The 17312-nt window shown below is 36.0% G+C and overlaps 1 protein-coding gene and 1 long non-coding RNA gene across 2 annotated transcripts in view; both read left to right on the forward strand.

Moving 5' to 3' along the window:
* LOC139982680 (uncharacterized) overlaps positions 1 to 17312 on the forward strand; it is a 214111-nt gene that overhangs the window by 69624 nt on the left and 127175 nt on the right. The window lies entirely within an intron of this gene.
* Positions 508 to 10621, forward strand: LOC139983455 (uncharacterized). The gene is made up of 5 exons (XR_011798690.1): positions 508 to 1070; positions 2399 to 2525; positions 4192 to 4303; positions 6861 to 7019; positions 7590 to 10621. It is a non-coding gene; the product is annotated as an uncharacterized lncRNA (long non-coding RNA).

The following is a 17312-nucleotide window of genomic DNA, read 5'->3' on the forward strand; positions in this document are numbered from 1 at the left end:
TTTTATCAAAAATCGCACCAAATCGGTAATTCACAAAATAATTACTTTGTTTTCTGAAACTTTGAGACCAAATTACCACTTGGCAACCCAATAAAATATATTTATAGGCTTCCGTGGCTTTTACACTATAATACCGCGTAAACTGTTTTAATATTAATGGGTTTTTCATACTTGGATTTTTCATTAGGACTGAATCAGCATTTTTGTAAAATCCACAGTTAATTTTCTTGTATTATTTCCTGATTGTTATTAACCGTTTTAACTTGTTAAAATAATCACTAGACTGCCTATGATATGAATCAGTGCAACGAGCAGTCAACGAATTATTGAAAACAGCACATAACAAGTGTGTGAAACTGATTATCTAGCGTTTTCTGGGGTTTTGTTTTGGCAAATCTAACGTTTTTTTGTTACTTGTCGCTGGTAACCCTGATTATTATTATGCTAACCGTAAATGACCTTTGGCCACCCCGTACTAGTTTGAAGTGATTGACAGATCAGCTGTGCCGCAACCCATTACAACTCCCTGGTAGTACAGTAGATACTGTAAGTGTAATCGCACAAAAACATCGTGTGTTATGACACATACGTTGTACTGCCTGTCCCAGGGCAACTCCGAATATTGAGCCTATCGTTTTAAATTCTACACTTGTTGCTAGCGTCCATACTGACACGATTTTTATCGTCAACTCTTCTTCGAAATCGGGTGTTTTTCGTAAAAAGCATGCATCCTGAATTCCTGACCATCGTCGATACAATACTATAAAACAATCATAACTGACCTATGAATCTAACGTAGCATTGTCACTCTAGGCTATGAACCTTGAAAACGAAAGTTTTGGACCAAATGTACTACTAGTACGCGATTTCCGGCTGCGAATGACACATTTCCAATCCGAATTTTTTACCGGCCCGGGCAAGGATCAGATCCATAGTACGGCTCGAGTGCAAATGCGACTGGATCAATGCATCAGTTTACCCCGTGGAGAGATGATCGTCTGATAAAATCAGAGGACCTGATCTGGATCTTGTATAAAAGAACAAGTCCAAGAACAGATTTAAGAACTTAGGTAAGTGCTAATTTTCAAATTTAATCTTTATAGCAGCAAATATGCTTATATACTTCATTATTGCATACTGTACATGGTGCATATTGCTTTAATTTATTTCAGGCTTTTCCAGTTACAAACATCCCCCTCCCCCCCCAAGAAAAAATAACAAAACAAATAACAGTTTTGGCATATATATGTCCCTGCATGGTCCAGTGTGCAGATTTTTACTCACATTTGTTGCTCTCACTATGTGTGATTGTGGGAACTAGGGACTGTGTCCCAATGGCTAGGAAAATTATTGAAGGTCAGGCTATTTTATTGAAGTTAATGAGTTTTGTCCTTTTTTACAAGTTGTACTGAAGTTTGGTAGAACAGTACCATTTTGACAAAATATTGTCAACTAAAAATTCACTTTTCAACATTGCAGCATTGATACTGACATTGGAGAAGTCCTCTCCCTCCAAACATCCACATACAGTACCTCTCAGATGTGCAAGATTTCTTTACAGGGCTACACAGTCTGCATAAAGTACTAACCTCAGAAGCAATCAATCACAACAATATTGTCTTGCCTGATTGCAACTCCATTGTGGAAATAAAACCTGAAAACTTTGTCCCTTTGGTTGTGGTCAAACAGTGTGTCAATAAAGGATCATATGACACCTAGCCAGATCATATCACAGTGTAAGGCAGTCTATACTGCAGCAACCAACAGTGAATATATACAGTCTTCAAAAGCAGGGTTAACCACAGAAAGGGAGTAAAACTGTTGAGCAGTGGTCATGCTCTGAGGACTTACTCTTTCAATGCATGCCTTTGGATACTGTTTCACATTCATGGCTCATATTATTGTGGTGTGCAGCTGAGTAAATGAAGATTTAGTTGTGCTCATTTGTCATTGTGCTCCACTTAAATGGGAAACAAAATGTGTGAAGGAAACCTAACAAATTTTAACAAATTACCAGTTTTCTGTCAGAATGTAAAGAGGATGATCCTGACAAATTGGACATTGAGCCAACTCTTTTCTCATCTCCACACAAAAGCAAGGGAAATACATCCCTACCTAATACACTTAAAAGGAACGTGAGCATGGATAATGAAATGGAAAATTTGGAAGAGGAACCAACTTTAAATAATCATACTAAAACAAAACTTTCACTGTCGTTTGAATGGGGCAGTCACTGTGAGTCACAACATCAGTACTATTTCTCCAGATACAACAAATGATTCGCTGCGGTTGTACCTTGACATAAGTTCAAATGGAAGTAGTAGCAGTAGCTTTGGTATTGCCAGAGAATTTTCTGCATCAATTTCTTCATGTGATCAAAACCTTTTTTATTCACCAGGAGTGAGAAAAAACGAAGGAGACGCAATCAAGCATTTGATCCACTGCCTATGTTCCAATCTGATTGCTGTGATGGTAGCTGTATCAAATCGCTTTCTTACGATGACCTAGAACAGTCTTTTCTAGAGGTTAGTGAAGTGAGGGAAACTGAGCTAAAGCAATTCACTCTGGACAAGATTTGGATTCATTAGGAAAGATCATGTCACACCTGAGACAAATCTTGTTCTATTTATGTAATTTGTGGGAAGATTGTATGTGAGAAAGCATTTTGTATGTTCTTTGGTATTAGTAGCAAGTTATTCAAAGATTGTCTGAAATAATTTCAAGTTGGCAAGAAAAATGCAATTCATGGCAATAAAGGCAAGAAAAGGATGAGAACAAAAACTCCATTTGCACTAGCTTGGATGAGGTGTTTGTTTGAACATATTGGAGATTACATGCCCCACAAAACAGAAGTGCACCTTCCAGTGTCATACACAAAGACTTCTCTCCATGCACGCATGAATAAGGAAATGATAGAAATTGGCATTGGTGAACAAAGCATCATTTCCAAGGAATACTTTATGGAAATCTTTAGAAGAGTTCAAGATTCCTAATTATTTTATCTTGTGAATGTGCATGGATTTATGACAGTTATTGTTGCATACATTGCATGGGAAAAGGGGAATAAAATTTCAAATTCCTCATAGCTAGTAGCTTTAAATTGATTAACTAGCATGAAGACATTGATAAAGTATACTGAAACTTGTGAGGTCGAAAGTGCTGTTGTAAGACTGTTTTGCGAAAATTCAATTTCACACAAGCAATAGCTGTGTACATTACAAATGATAACTTTCAAGTACTGTACATAGTCTGCTGATCAATCACAATTGGTGGGTTTTAGCCTGGGGTGTCAAAACCACAGGCATTGCATCCTTTTATCTTTGCTGACTATGGAGGCTTTAACTTCATACAATCCAGTGACATTTAGTCACTGGATTAGTTAAGTTTGTTTAGTTAACTACATGTGCAGTCCATTAAACATTTCTTCAGAAAAATTCATGTGTCTCTATTGTTAGCTTCAGCTTCAGCAAGCACAAAGACTGTACTGTACATACTGGAGAGAATACACCTCACAGCTAGTGTGCCACTAAAGCTGCATTATCATTCCTTAAAAAACATTAGAATTATTGTCAAAAATTTTGATTTAAAGAAGTTCTAAAGAACATGTTACATAAGTTTGATTGCAACCTCCACTCAAATCAGGAGTAAAAGTGCTTTCTGCTGAAATGTCAATGAACAACTCCCTTAGATAGTGACATTTTCAGAAAGTTCCCCCAAATATGCCAGAAATTAAAATATGCTTACCTTTGGTCAAACTTCTTTAATTGTTTTAATTTCCACCTTTGAGGACATTTACCTCAACTGTGTGGGAAAATGATTAGGGTCTTATTTCCAAACATCCCTATCAATTGGTCTAATAAATAACATGAGAAGATGTTGTACAGCTTTACTTGTTCTTTTCTCAATAGCAACTCTCAACACCCTATACTCCTTTAAAGGAATTCTCTAAAGTACCTAAAAGAATGCTTAACTTCAGTTATAATTAGTAACAAAATTCAACATGCTCATTGCATTATTCTATGGGTATTCATAAAAACAAGATGGTTCAAATTGACACAATAAAACTCTATCACTAATCACTACATAACTTTTTCTTGATTAGGTTAAGCAGTTCAATTTTACACCATTGTGTGAAGTAAAACTTATACTTTAAATGCTTAATTAAAGTATTTCAACAATATATTTTTATAGACGACTGAGTTTACTGTGGGTGGTACTTGAAAGAGGTAGCGGAAAGAACGAGGAGTGGAAAGAAAAATGAAGAATGCCGACAATTGCAAGAAGTTCATCTTAATCATCTTAAGTGAGTCAAAATATTTTACTAATTTAGAGTTAAAAGTTGATGTCTGCTTTCCTTTTTGAATCCTTGCAGAAGTCAAAAGCAATAGAAAGACTATCTATTCCTTCAAGTCCTCTATATGTGTGGGTGTGTCAGTGATGCTCCTAGTTAACACTTATCTCTTTCAAAAACTTTCTTGAACTACAAATTGGATATAGTAGCCCTAACTAAGATGATAAACCCTAAAGTTCAGAGAAAGGTCATTGGATCGGTCTCAATTTTTCGTAACAAGTAATTAAAATGGCAGAAAATGAGATAGCCTGAGTCTTTTCTGGCCCTACTTTGAGTGTGCTCTATATTCACAAGCAAAGGCATGTTTGAGTTTTACTTTCCATAGGATCCTTGCCCAGTAGTAGTTGTACGGGAAAAGTGCAAAAAAAAGTCAAGCGGGTGGTACGTTTTATGAACAGCGCCCTCAAACTTAAGAAATCTCACTTTCTGGCCCTAATTGGGGGTCCATTTTGGGCCTGTGGGTATATTTCAATTTTTTTTTTAATACCATTTTTTCAGGAGCGTATTGTTCCTATTTTTCGAAACTCAAGTAAAAACGTTGTGTATTTTGTGTTATCTACTCAAATTTATGACTCGAAAATTGCGAAAATCACCTCGTTCACGTATGTATGAAAATGCTTGCACAAGCCGATTTGAGTAATTCAAATGACAAAAACTTCTTAACATTAGCATACAGGTGCTTAAAAATTAAGAGGGTGGTCCACTAGCATAAGGGCTACCAATAAACTGCATTTCCAGGGTCATATGCCGAACGATGTCTGTGAACAGCACCCTCAAACATCACATTTTACAAATATTTTGGGCTATTTTGGGCATTTCAAGGTCAAATTTGGTCACAATTAAAAGTTTTATTTTTGGTTTTCAATACAAACTAGTAAGATATGTATAGTTATGATGCAAAGAATGTGCTAAAACATATTTTATATAAGTTATTAATGCTCTGGAGGGCAGCTTAAAGTGGCATATATGAGAGTTATATCAGCCCTACAGAAACATGCTTGCGAGGGCAAACAGTGGTAACATCATATCTTCATTCAAGGAGATCATGCTAACAACATTAAAAACTATTGAAATGTATTAAAAGGGTTCTGTCTAATACTCTTTGACTCCCACCCCCCTAACACCCTCCCCATAGTGCACTATGCATATTTGTATACATGCATACAGTATGTGACTGACTTTTACTGCAAAGAGACTGCGTAAACATGCATTCAAGGTATACTGAATTATTGGTATGGTCCACAGTGTGCACTATATTATGTGTACATGTTCAGTACAGTGTGATTTTACACCAAGTACTATTAAATACACACTGTCCAAAATAATGAACAGTATACACACTGTACATGTATTTACTGGTTAAACATTCCTTTTAAATTATTGAAAGTCTTTTAATTTATTGAATTAGCAAAAGAATTATACACTACATTGCAAATATTTAAAAAGACATTGAAATATGCACTATGCACTATACTGTATATGTGTGTACATGTTCAGTACAGTGTTGTTCTACACCAATTACTATTAAATAAACAGTCCAAAAACATGTACAGTACACACTGCACATTTATGTACTGGTTAAACATTCCTTTTAAATTATTGAAAGTCTTTTAATTATTGAATTAGCAAAAGCATACACTAAATTGCAAATATTTAAAATGATATTGAAATATGCACAGTATTGAATGGAATGACCAGTACACAGTGTGTACTGTACATGATTGTGGACAATGTGTATTTATTTAGTGCTTGGTGTAAAAATAACACTGTACTGAACATTTACACACATATATAGTGCACACTGTATGTATGCACTGGTTCACATTCATATTCTAATCTGATATAGGGTTGGGTAGAGGATGTGGGTGGGAGGGGGTGAGTTACATGCATACAGACAATTTGAAGCAGAAGATTACCTTACCAAATAATTCAGTATACCTTGAATGCATGTTTATGCAGTCTCTTTGCAGTATTAAAATTCAGTCACATATGCATACAAATCTGCATAGTGCACTATGGGGAGGGTGCTGGGGGAGGGGGTGAGAGGGAGTCAAAGAGTACTAGACAGAACCCTTTTAATAAATAACATTTCAATAGTTTCTAATGTTGTTTTACATGGTCTCCTTGAATGAAGATACAATGTTACCACTGTTTGCCCTCGCAAGCATGTTTCTGTAGGGCTGATGTAACTCTCATTAGCCACTTTAAGTTGGTTGCTAGGCGGGGTCGTAACCTAGCAACGAAAAAGTTTTCAAATTTATTTTTTGCCCAATTTCATCCTTTGAGACATATGGCAGGACACCATATCAGTTCCAGGCGATTCTAAAAGGGTCGACGTGGAATCGACCCAAAAATCTGTTGATTTGGCATGGATTGACCCATATATCATTTACATTATTTCTCAAATGATATTGGATCAAAACTCAAATCAATATTTCTTATCTGATATCGTAAACCCTGTATCAGTTAAGAGTTTATTTTGTATCATAATATGTTCTATTTTTACTAGGTCAAAAGGAGAGCAGTAACATCTTGCCCGCACTAAGGCGTGCCAGGTTTCTTTGGAAATGAATACCCTTATAGTCGATGGAATGGACCAATCAAAGACTGATCTGCCACATTTTGTCCAGAGTGATAAGGATGTAAAACATCCACATCCACATAACAGGTCAGTACTGTATTATCATGGAGGTCTGTTTTACCTCCATGGTATTGTGAAGTGACCTAAGAGTGCACAAGACGGAAAGTGTTTATGTCATTATAAGTGTAAACATCACGTTTTCTGGTTTCCGAGAAATTGTAATCCTACAGTATGAAATTGTAATGTCATGTTGGTGTATAGTACAGTATGTATGTGCGTGAGCAGTATGTGTGTGTGTGGGTGTTTATACAGGGTGTTTGTTTGTATGATGCCTTGTTTTACAACACAATGTCTCAAGAGGGGAAGCTTGATTATCTTCATAAATAGTATAAGGATGGACACCTAAGGTTACAAGAAGTCTAGTGTTCCTATTGTTTTGGTTGAGGTCAAATCAATTCTGTTCTTTATTTTGTTGTTCTGATCAAGATAATGGCCTTAGTATCCATCAAATATTATGTGACTGTTTTGTTTTGTTTGTTAAAGCACATAGTAGGTTAATTATCAAACTTTATTTAATAGCAGAAAACAAGTAATAACAACCTCTTTATCATACATGTCAATGAAGTAGTATATATTCATTCTTCTCTTTCTTTTCAGGTGTCCTAATTCACACTAAAGGTCCATGTGACAAGTTTGCATATATGTTATGACTGATCTGAAGCATATCCAACATGATTCAAACATGACCATTACATGCAATTTGTGGACACTAGTGAAGCACAAGGATACTCTTGGGAAAGATCTGTTTTTGCAAATGGATAATTGTTACAGGGAGAATAAGAACCGCTATCTTCTGTCCTTCTGCCCTTCTGCTCCTTGCTTTTAGAGTTGAAGATCTTCAGAGTGGTGATATATATAAATGTTATAACTTTGCTAAAGAAGTTATTGAAGTATCTGACTATATTCAAGTTGGGAATATATCAGCCGTAAACCTCATTGATTCAAGCACACGACCATACTTTGGAGAAGTCACTAAAATTTAAAAGGATGAGGTTATTTTACATTGGATGAAGGGATCCTGGACTGGAGACTGGAAACTGCTAGACTGTGGCCAAGGAAGAAATAAGCAGCCATACACACCATCAGTTTCTTTCCTTTCCTTAATGCTCTGGGACTTTAATTTAACCCATAAAAATCGCCTTCCAAAGAGTGAAGTCTGTGACTTGAAAGAAAGATATGCAGCTATAGATAAAGAATTTGAGCTGAATAACTAGGAAACCTTATGTTTTACACATACTATTGATTGGGCAGTGTGTACTCTTATTTTCTTGCAACAACTTGTGTAAAAGAAGATATGTAGTTTTGAGAAACACACACAATTTTCTTGGTGTATTGCTACACTTAACTGGTTGGGGCGTACTGGTACTCCCCAAAGATATATACAATTTATCATAGGGGTGTATTTCTACTCTAAACTGGTTGGGGCGTACTGGTACGCCCCAAAGATATATACAATTTATCATAGTGGTATATTTCAACACTTAACTGGTTGGGGCGTACTGGTACGCCCCAAAGATATATACAATTTATCATAGTGGTGTATTGCTACACTTAATTGGTTGGGGCGTACTGGTACGCCCCAAAGATATATACAATTTATCATAGTGGTCTATTGCTACACTTAACTGGTTGGGGCGTACTGGAACGCCCCAAAGATATATACAATTTATCATAGTGGTCTATTGCTACACTTAACTGGTTGGGGCGTACTGGTACGCCCCAAAGATATATACAATTTATCATAGGGGTGTATTTCTACTCTAAACTGGTTGGGGCGTACTGGTACGCCCCAAAGATATATGCAATTTATCATAGTGGTATATTTCAACACTTAACTGGTTGGGGCGTACTGGTACGCCCCAAAGATATATACAATTCATCATAGTGGTATATTTCAACACTTAACTGGTTGGGGCGTACTGGTACGCCCCAAAGATATATACAATTTATCATAGTGGTCTATTGCTACACTTAACTGGTACGCCCCAAACATATATACAATTTATCATAGTGGTGTATTTCTACTCTAAACTGGTTGGGGCGTACTGGTACGCCCCAAAGATATATACAATTTATCATAGTGGTATATTTCAACACTTAACTGGTTGGGGCGTACTGGTACGCCCCAAAGATATATACAATTTATCATAGTGGTGTATTTCTACTCTAAACTGGTTGGGGCGTACTGGTACGCCCCAAAGATATATACAATATATCATAGTGGTATATTTCAACACTTAACTGGTTGGGGCGTACTGGTACGCCCCAAAGATATATACAATTTATCATAGTGGTCTATTGCTACACTTAACTGGTTGGGGCGTACTGGTACGCCCCAAAGATATATACAATTTATCATAGGGGTGTATTTCTACTCTAAACTGGTTGGGGCGTACTGGTACGCCCCAAAGATATATACAATTTATCATAGTGGTCTATTGCTACACTTAACTGGTTGGGGCGTACTGGTACGCCCCAAAGATATATACAATTTATCATAGTGGTCTATTGCTACACTTAACTGGTTGGGGCGTACTGGTACGCCCCAAAGATATATACAATTTATCATAGGGGTGTATTTCTACTCTAAACTGGTTGGGGCGTACTGGTACGCCCCAAAGATATATACAATTTATCATAGTGGTCTATTGCTACACTTAACTGGTTGGGGCGTACTGGTACGCCCCAAAGATATGTATATAATTAATCATAGTGGTGTATTGCTACACTTAACTGGTTGGGGCGTACTGGTACGCCCCAAAGATATATACAATTTATCATAGTGGTGTATTGCTACACTTAACTGGTTGGGGCGTACTGGTACGCCCCAAAGATATGTATATAATTAATCATAGTGGTGTATTGCTACACTTAACCGGTTGGGGCGTACTGGTACGCCCCAAAGATATATACAATTCATCATAGTGGTATATTTCAACACTTAACTGGTTGGGGCGTACTGGTACGCCCCAAAGATATGTATATAATTAATCATAGTGGTGTATTGCTACACTTAACTGGTTGGGGCGTACTGGTACGCCCCAAAGATATATACAATTTATCATAGTGGTGTATTGCTACACTTAACTGGTTTGGGCGTACTGGTACGCCCCAAAGATAAATACAATTTATCATAGTGGTGTATTGCTACACTTAACTGGTTGGGGTGTATTGGAACGCCCCAAAGATACAAAAAAAATTGTACAATATATCCATTTTGCCCCAAAATGACTATTTATCAAAAAATACTTGTATTTTATGTTCGCTTTGGGAAAATCATACCAAAAATAATCATATATTAAATTTTTGCTATGTTTTGTCAACTTGATTGATAAAAATCTTTGCTTTTGTTAGTAAGTGATGGTTTATTCAAAATTCAGTGAATGTTATGGCTAAATTGCTTAATTTGTTAGTATCTGTAACAGCAAACTCTTTTAAGACATCTAATCCACCAGAATAGAGATAAAATGTTTATGTCTGCTCGTTTTACTATGAATTAACAAGGTAACACTGTTGTGTAAAATTATTCCATGTAAATGGCTATGTATCTTGCATTTCTGAATAAATGTATATTTACAGAATTTTACAAATAAGAAATGTTACATGCAAATAAATGAGAAAATACGCAACATATTTCAAATGTCATATTTTTCATGTACTTATACAATGCAAAAACCAGGCCTTGGTTAATAGACCACATTTCAACGTAAAAGGGTTGAATTCACTCGTACATCTTTCATTTTTCAGCTTTTACTTGGAGAAAAAGTGAAAAGTCATATTTCCTTAATTACCCAAATGTTTCCTAGTCTCTTAAGTATAGTTGTCTTAACCAACCCAATAGTTATCTGGACACAAAAAGCTGCTTAATAGTGTTACAATCTAAACTTGTGAATGTAAGCGTAATTCTCTGTGATTTCATATATTTTCTAAAACAATTTAAATAAGATAAAGGAGTAAGGTCTTATGCATTTACTTTCACCTTATACAATGGTAATGTCATTAGCTCATATACAACAAAACGACTGATATAAATCAGCTTAAGCCTAAATTAAGTAAAGTATAGTATTGTATTATTCGTTTCACTAGATCTATTCGAATGAAATGGGGTTGTAGGCGGTTTTACACTATCTAACGCAACGTAGTAGCCAAGAACCTGAAGTATTTTTAAGGGAGGGCCCGAAGAACATGAACTTATAGCATGCTCCTCATGGTGAAACATAATTGCACCTATTAGGTGAATTGAGTGTACTTTTAATAGTAAGAAAGACTAGCGTAGGTTCTTATGACCAACTAGACCTGTTTCTGCTCTCAACTTTTATAGGAGGAGCTTCATCAGTAGTAAGCCTTTGAATATTTTATATTCGGCATGAGCGTCTCGTTCTCAAAATGCATCTATTTTCTGTGCACGAGTTTTTATGGACTCATAGTGCATCTATAAGAGCATCTAAAAGAGCTTCGTGTGAACCTTGAGAGTCAGCTGATTCTTCGTTAGTGCGAAACCTTGAGTTAACAAGTAAATCTTTGAGATTTGGGGCCCTTTTATAGGCAAGAATCGGTTCTTTTGGAAACAGTTTGGATAATTCCGCGTGTTGCGAAATTAAGTGCCAATGTTTCAAAAGTGCTTTTTTTCAAGTGCGTGGTTTTGATGTGGGGTGTATAGGTAAGCTTGAACACCAGTGGTGGTTCCTTTTGTTTAGGATTGGTTGTGAGGTATTGCCTACGGTTTTCAAATTTTATGCCTTTAGCGGCTGTGGCAATTTCCTCTTTCTTATAGTTACGGAGTAACAGTTTCTCTGTGAACGCATTCTTTTTCTCTAAGAAGTCAGTCTCGTTGTTACAGAGACGTGCGTATCGTAATATTTCCCCTTTAATGAAGCCTTTAAAAGTGGCAAGTGGGTGTGCAGAGTTTCTGTCGAGTTATTGGAAGGTTTCCGTGGGTTTGGTGTGGACTTTAGTGTCTAATAACCCATTGGTCTCGAACCTTGTACCTTTGAAGATTTTCAAATCTAGGTATGTTACCTCGGTGTTTGATATTTCTACCGTAAACTTTAAGAAGCGGTGAATTTCATTCAACCTTTTTACTAGGTGTTCAAGTTCCTGATGTGTACCGTCGTAGAGCAATAGAATGTCATCTCTATAGCGGAGCCATTTTAAGATTTTATTATCTGTTGGTAAGAACTGCTTTTCAAGTCTATGCATGACGATATCGCAGATTTCCGGCATGGCTACCCATGGCGCAACCGATCTTTTGTAGATAGAAATGGTTATTGAACTCGAAACAGTTTCTTGTTAAGTTGAGTTCAATTAGTTTGCGCATGGATATGGAAGATATTTTATTTATTCCATATTCGCATTGTTCCGTCTTTTCATAGACTTCTTGACATATATCTAATGCATCCTCTTGGGGAGTATTGGTATACATGGCGACGACATCGAGTGTAGCGAGTACTACCGTTTTTGGTAACGGGGTGGCTTCCAAAATTTGCAGAATGTGATTTGTGTCTTTCACATAAGTGCTTTGTTTTATTACAATAGGAAGCAAGAAATAGTCCACAAATTCCGATATTTTTTCGGTCGGTGATCCGTTTCCACTTATTATCGGTCTACCGGCAAATTTTGAGTTAGCCGGGGTGCTTTATGAATTTTTGGTAGCACATATATGACCGGTGTGCGGATCTTGTGGCTATATGGTGACAAGTACTCGAAGGTGCTTTTATCGATCTCTTTTGCAGAGAACATATCAATTAGTGTTTCCTGGACTAAACTTTTAGTTTGAACGTCATATCACTTTTTAACTTTTCGTAGTGGTGACTAGCTAATTGCCTTTCAATTTCGGCTTGATAGTCTGAGTGATTCAATATAGCAATGCCTCTACCTTTATCGAAGGGTTTGACAATAATATAGCGGTCGCTTTTAATTGCATTTAGTGCAAAACGTTCCGCCTTATGCGTGTTGCTATTGGCGTTTCGGATAGTAACACTTGCCAATTCGGTTTGTGTTGCTTCCAAATAGTTCTCTAGGTTTTTACTAAAAGTCATGTTAGGTGACCATGTAGAGGGTAGACGGAATTTTGTAATCCCTTTTTGCATTTTATTCTGCATGATGAAGCGGATTCTCATTTTTCTTTTTAGGTCTTTTAATGACTTGAGAAGATCACTTCGTTTAGGTTTTACTGGAGTTGCTATGAACTTCAGACCTTTTCCCAACGCAATTAACTCTATATTGGACATGTTTCTGTCTGATAGGTTCTTAACGAAACCTGTCTCCTAAAACCGCATACAACCCCATTTCACTTCTTAACCTGTCTCCTTTGTTCTTGCAAAATGTGTGCCATGCATTAATGTAATTAAGGTTCGTAATCATCGTTGGATAAATTTGCGTTCGTTATATTCTTACCGGATATCATTTTAGAAGACTCCATTCGAATATAAAATTAATATGTATTTGTATATAGAAAAAAAAGAGGATATGATAGAGTTTGAATTCTTAATAATAAGAAACACTGACATACACTGATTATTTTAATTTAGAAACAATAGTTGCCACGGCTCATAAACACATGTGATGTTTTAATGAAATCTCACCCATACAGTGAATGTAAGTTAAACCCTGCAGTGATATACACTAGGCTAAATGGACAATCAAATGTACTTAAGAGGACAGGCTTCAATTACTTCTTATGTTTTTATTTACTGAAGTATTCCTTTGCGTTTTGCGTTTTGCATTAATCAAATGCAAATGTTAAGCCTATGAATGAATTAACTGTGAATAAAATGGCTCAATAACGTACAATATATACCAATTAAGTGATTGATTGTTAGCGATGCGAAATTTTCCTGATGACGATATATGTTATTATCCACAGGGAATCCGAATGGCAAAAGATCCGTAGGTTTCAGAAGGAACGTGATGCACAGAGCCTTTACCAAGGATGCTAGCAGGATAGTGTCAAAAGCCACTGGAAAAGGCCTTGCTCATTTCAAGTATAATCCAATCATATACATGCTGTTTTTTCCAAGCATTGAAAAACTAATTAATTAACTTTAATATCGATACTTAAAAACAAATTAAAGTAAGAGTTAAGTACAAAATGATTCAAATTAAAAGATTCCACGAAAATCAGTAAGTGCAATAAATTGCGCTCTAATCGATGTTTTAGTAAATTATCAAGAATATCATGCAGCGCGACTTGTTTCACTTTACGTTCCTTTTGCCTACGCGTCTTACTTGAACGCTCTTGAACTGACTCTAACTACTAAATTATCAATTGCCTTGAATAGCTGTCTTGTTAATTTGAGACAGTTTTAAAACACTGAAAGTACCTCAATCCATTATTTTTCGCACTAAGATTAAAAATGATAAAGTTAAGAAATTATGTTCAAATTAAGTGAAGATTTAATTACGAGTAATTAGTAGAATGAATTCTCCTCTAGGTGTCTCGTTGTACTAACACTGTTGTTAATTAGTGTCTGTTACATTAATGAATGGAAGGCTGAACAATTCGAAACCTTTTAATTTCCATATTATTATTTGAAATCATACTTAAATAGTCAAAGCCATAGCTAAGAACTCTATCTTCTTGGGATTTTCCTTATTTAATAGCATCAAAATGTTCCTCAGATTCTCCTCAAACTAAATAAAATGTTATGCCAATTACACATAATAGGTTTGACATTAGTCTTCTGTTTTAATCATGTTGTTCATAATTGACTTCCTGAGAACGTCATCTATCTTCTTTCACAACTGTATAGACTTTTCTTGGTTTTTGTGTTATTATAAGAATTACAGGTCTCTTCTTATCTGCGAACGTTTTTTTTTTTCCCTCTCTTTTTTCTGGTTTTATGTCCCCCAATGTTGGTGACAAACTTAGTTTGTTGTAACACTCATTTCATAAAATCTGTCTTGTTTCTTTCATTGACACAGTCGTTTATCGTTTATCGACTATGTCACTATTTTATTTTGTTTGTAAAAACGTGTCTTTTCGTGAATTGAATGTTGCTTTTAGGTATATTTTGCCACGGATACCGGTGTTTTGAACTTCAGTTACATTATATGCTCAATCATTTCACCTAAGGGGCTTTCAAATTAAATCATATTATTTCATTTTGTAATAACCTTAGTGGCCCCATTTTTAATGTTTGTATTCAAGAGTGTCCGTCGTTTGTTTAAAAACAATGAAGCAACATGTGATTGTTGTTAAAATTTAAGAAGAAAGCTAAACTTCGAAATATTCAACTAAAGATGTATTTGATCTATTGTTACTATTTCTCTGCTGTTTAGTTCTAGAATACCTTATTTTGTGTATGTTATTTTTATTGTACACAGTGGGATTGAATGTCCACAACGTACACATCTTAGCCTGCATGGCTTAATCTTAACTTATCAGGGAATGTCCAAGCAGAACAATCTACGTGAGTCATGTCGCAAACTGTTCTCTATATTTACAAAGTTATGGTTTACACTATACCGTCAATTAACAGGTTATAAAGACAGTTCAGCACATATCAAGAGTGAACATTTCAAGATCCTTCTCTGATGAAATTTATTTTTTTGAAAATGGAGATTTAAGTGTGTTTAAAATCAGATTTTCTAGGTTTTAATTGCAAATAGTAACAAATTATAATCATACCAAAGTAATTGAATTATCAACAAAAAAGAAATAAAATAAAAACAGGAAATCATTGGTTTCCCATAATTGATGTCAACAACAAAATCGATTTCCTTTTGATGATATTACTTGATGGTTTAATTAAGTAGACTTTCTAATAAGTTGGCTGTGTGAGTAATTACATTAATGCTTACGTACAAATGTGTATTATAAATTTATAATGCTTCATATATTTTCAGAATCAGAATGCATTCAACATTGTTCTTTTATCACTGTAACATCATTTCATATTGTTAAAGACGTTGCGTAGTAGTGTAACTTTAATAGCTATTCTTCACTCTGTATTAACTTTTTTAAGCTTAAAGTAATATAGTAATTATTTGCTCCGTTATCCTCCTAAGCTGTTACCATGACGTAAACAATCGTGTACCTGGCCTTAATTCGAATAGTTGGGCTTCCGGTCTCCGGAAGAGTGGTGACCGCAACTCAGGGGTGGTGTTCTTTAAAGTAGTACATTCTCGAGTGCGTAAACATAGGCCAATATTGAAGTAATGTTAAAATTCTTTGCTGGGAGATCTCGATTATTTTACTACTTGTTTACTATGACGTAAGCAATCGTGCACCTGGCCTTTGTTCGAATAGTTGGGCATTCCGGTCTCCGGAAGAGTGGTGAACGCAACTCAGGGGCGGTGTTCTTTGAACTAGTACATTATCGAACTCGCAAATTTAAGCTAATGTTCAGGCTAGTACAAAAGGAGCTGAATATATCGTGCAACGTGGCACTCTTCGTCAGCATGTTCACTATGACGTTAACAATCGTGCACCTGGCCTTTATTCGAAAAGTGGGGCTTTCCGGTCTCCGGAAAACTAGTGACCGCTGTTCAGATGCGATATGCTTTGAAGTAGTACATTCTCGAGCGCGTACGTTATCTTATTATTTTATACCAACCAAGTTGGTATGCTTCTAATACCACAGCATCGTTTTTAACTGTTCGTATATATTGTAAGTGCCCAGAATATTATGTAATACATGTGTGAGTCGTATGAATTATTAGCAAGTTGAGCTATTGTCCTAAGGGAGATAACGTTCAGTTATGAGTAACTTTATTGGTCTATTGTTATCATTTACTTTATTTAGTAGCGCTCTGAACTGCGTGAAACTGTGTGTACGTTCGTAAAGATCAGTGCTCTGCTTTGAATGGAAATATTTCAGTTAGTCCTAAGAAGCAACATTAGTACAGTAGTCCTAGTTCAGCTAACAGAAAGCAAGCTACGTTAAATGATCCAATGAATGTGTTTCTACATCGGTTAACGGCATTGTGACACCGTTAAGTTAACTCTGTAGCCTTGAATCTGATTTTATAGTTGGTCGCGGCGTTTGGCACTGCGTTGAGCACCGCGTTGTACGTTGCTTCATGCGCTGCATGTGGGACCGTGTTGTACGCTGCGCTAAGACGGCGCTTGAGGAATTGCGTTAACAGTAACGTTCTGCGTAATGCAATATTTTATGACCCTTATATGATAAAGGAGGTTTGAATAAACGGTACCACTGTGCCACGGGCACTTGAACATCTTCTCCATTGCTATATTTTTTTTTGTCGAGACTCTCTTTTGCCAACCCCACTTAAAATATTACCCTACCAGACAGGGAAGTGATGTGACCATATCATTACAAAAATGCTTTATATGCCAACATGTGAGTAGGCATATCC

The sequence above is a fragment of the Apostichopus japonicus genome, chromosome 16, assembly GCF_037975245.1.
Source record: "Apostichopus japonicus isolate 1M-3 chromosome 16, ASM3797524v1, whole genome shotgun sequence".
NCBI lineage: Eukaryota > Metazoa > Echinodermata > Holothuroidea > Aspidochirotida > Stichopodidae > Apostichopus > Apostichopus japonicus.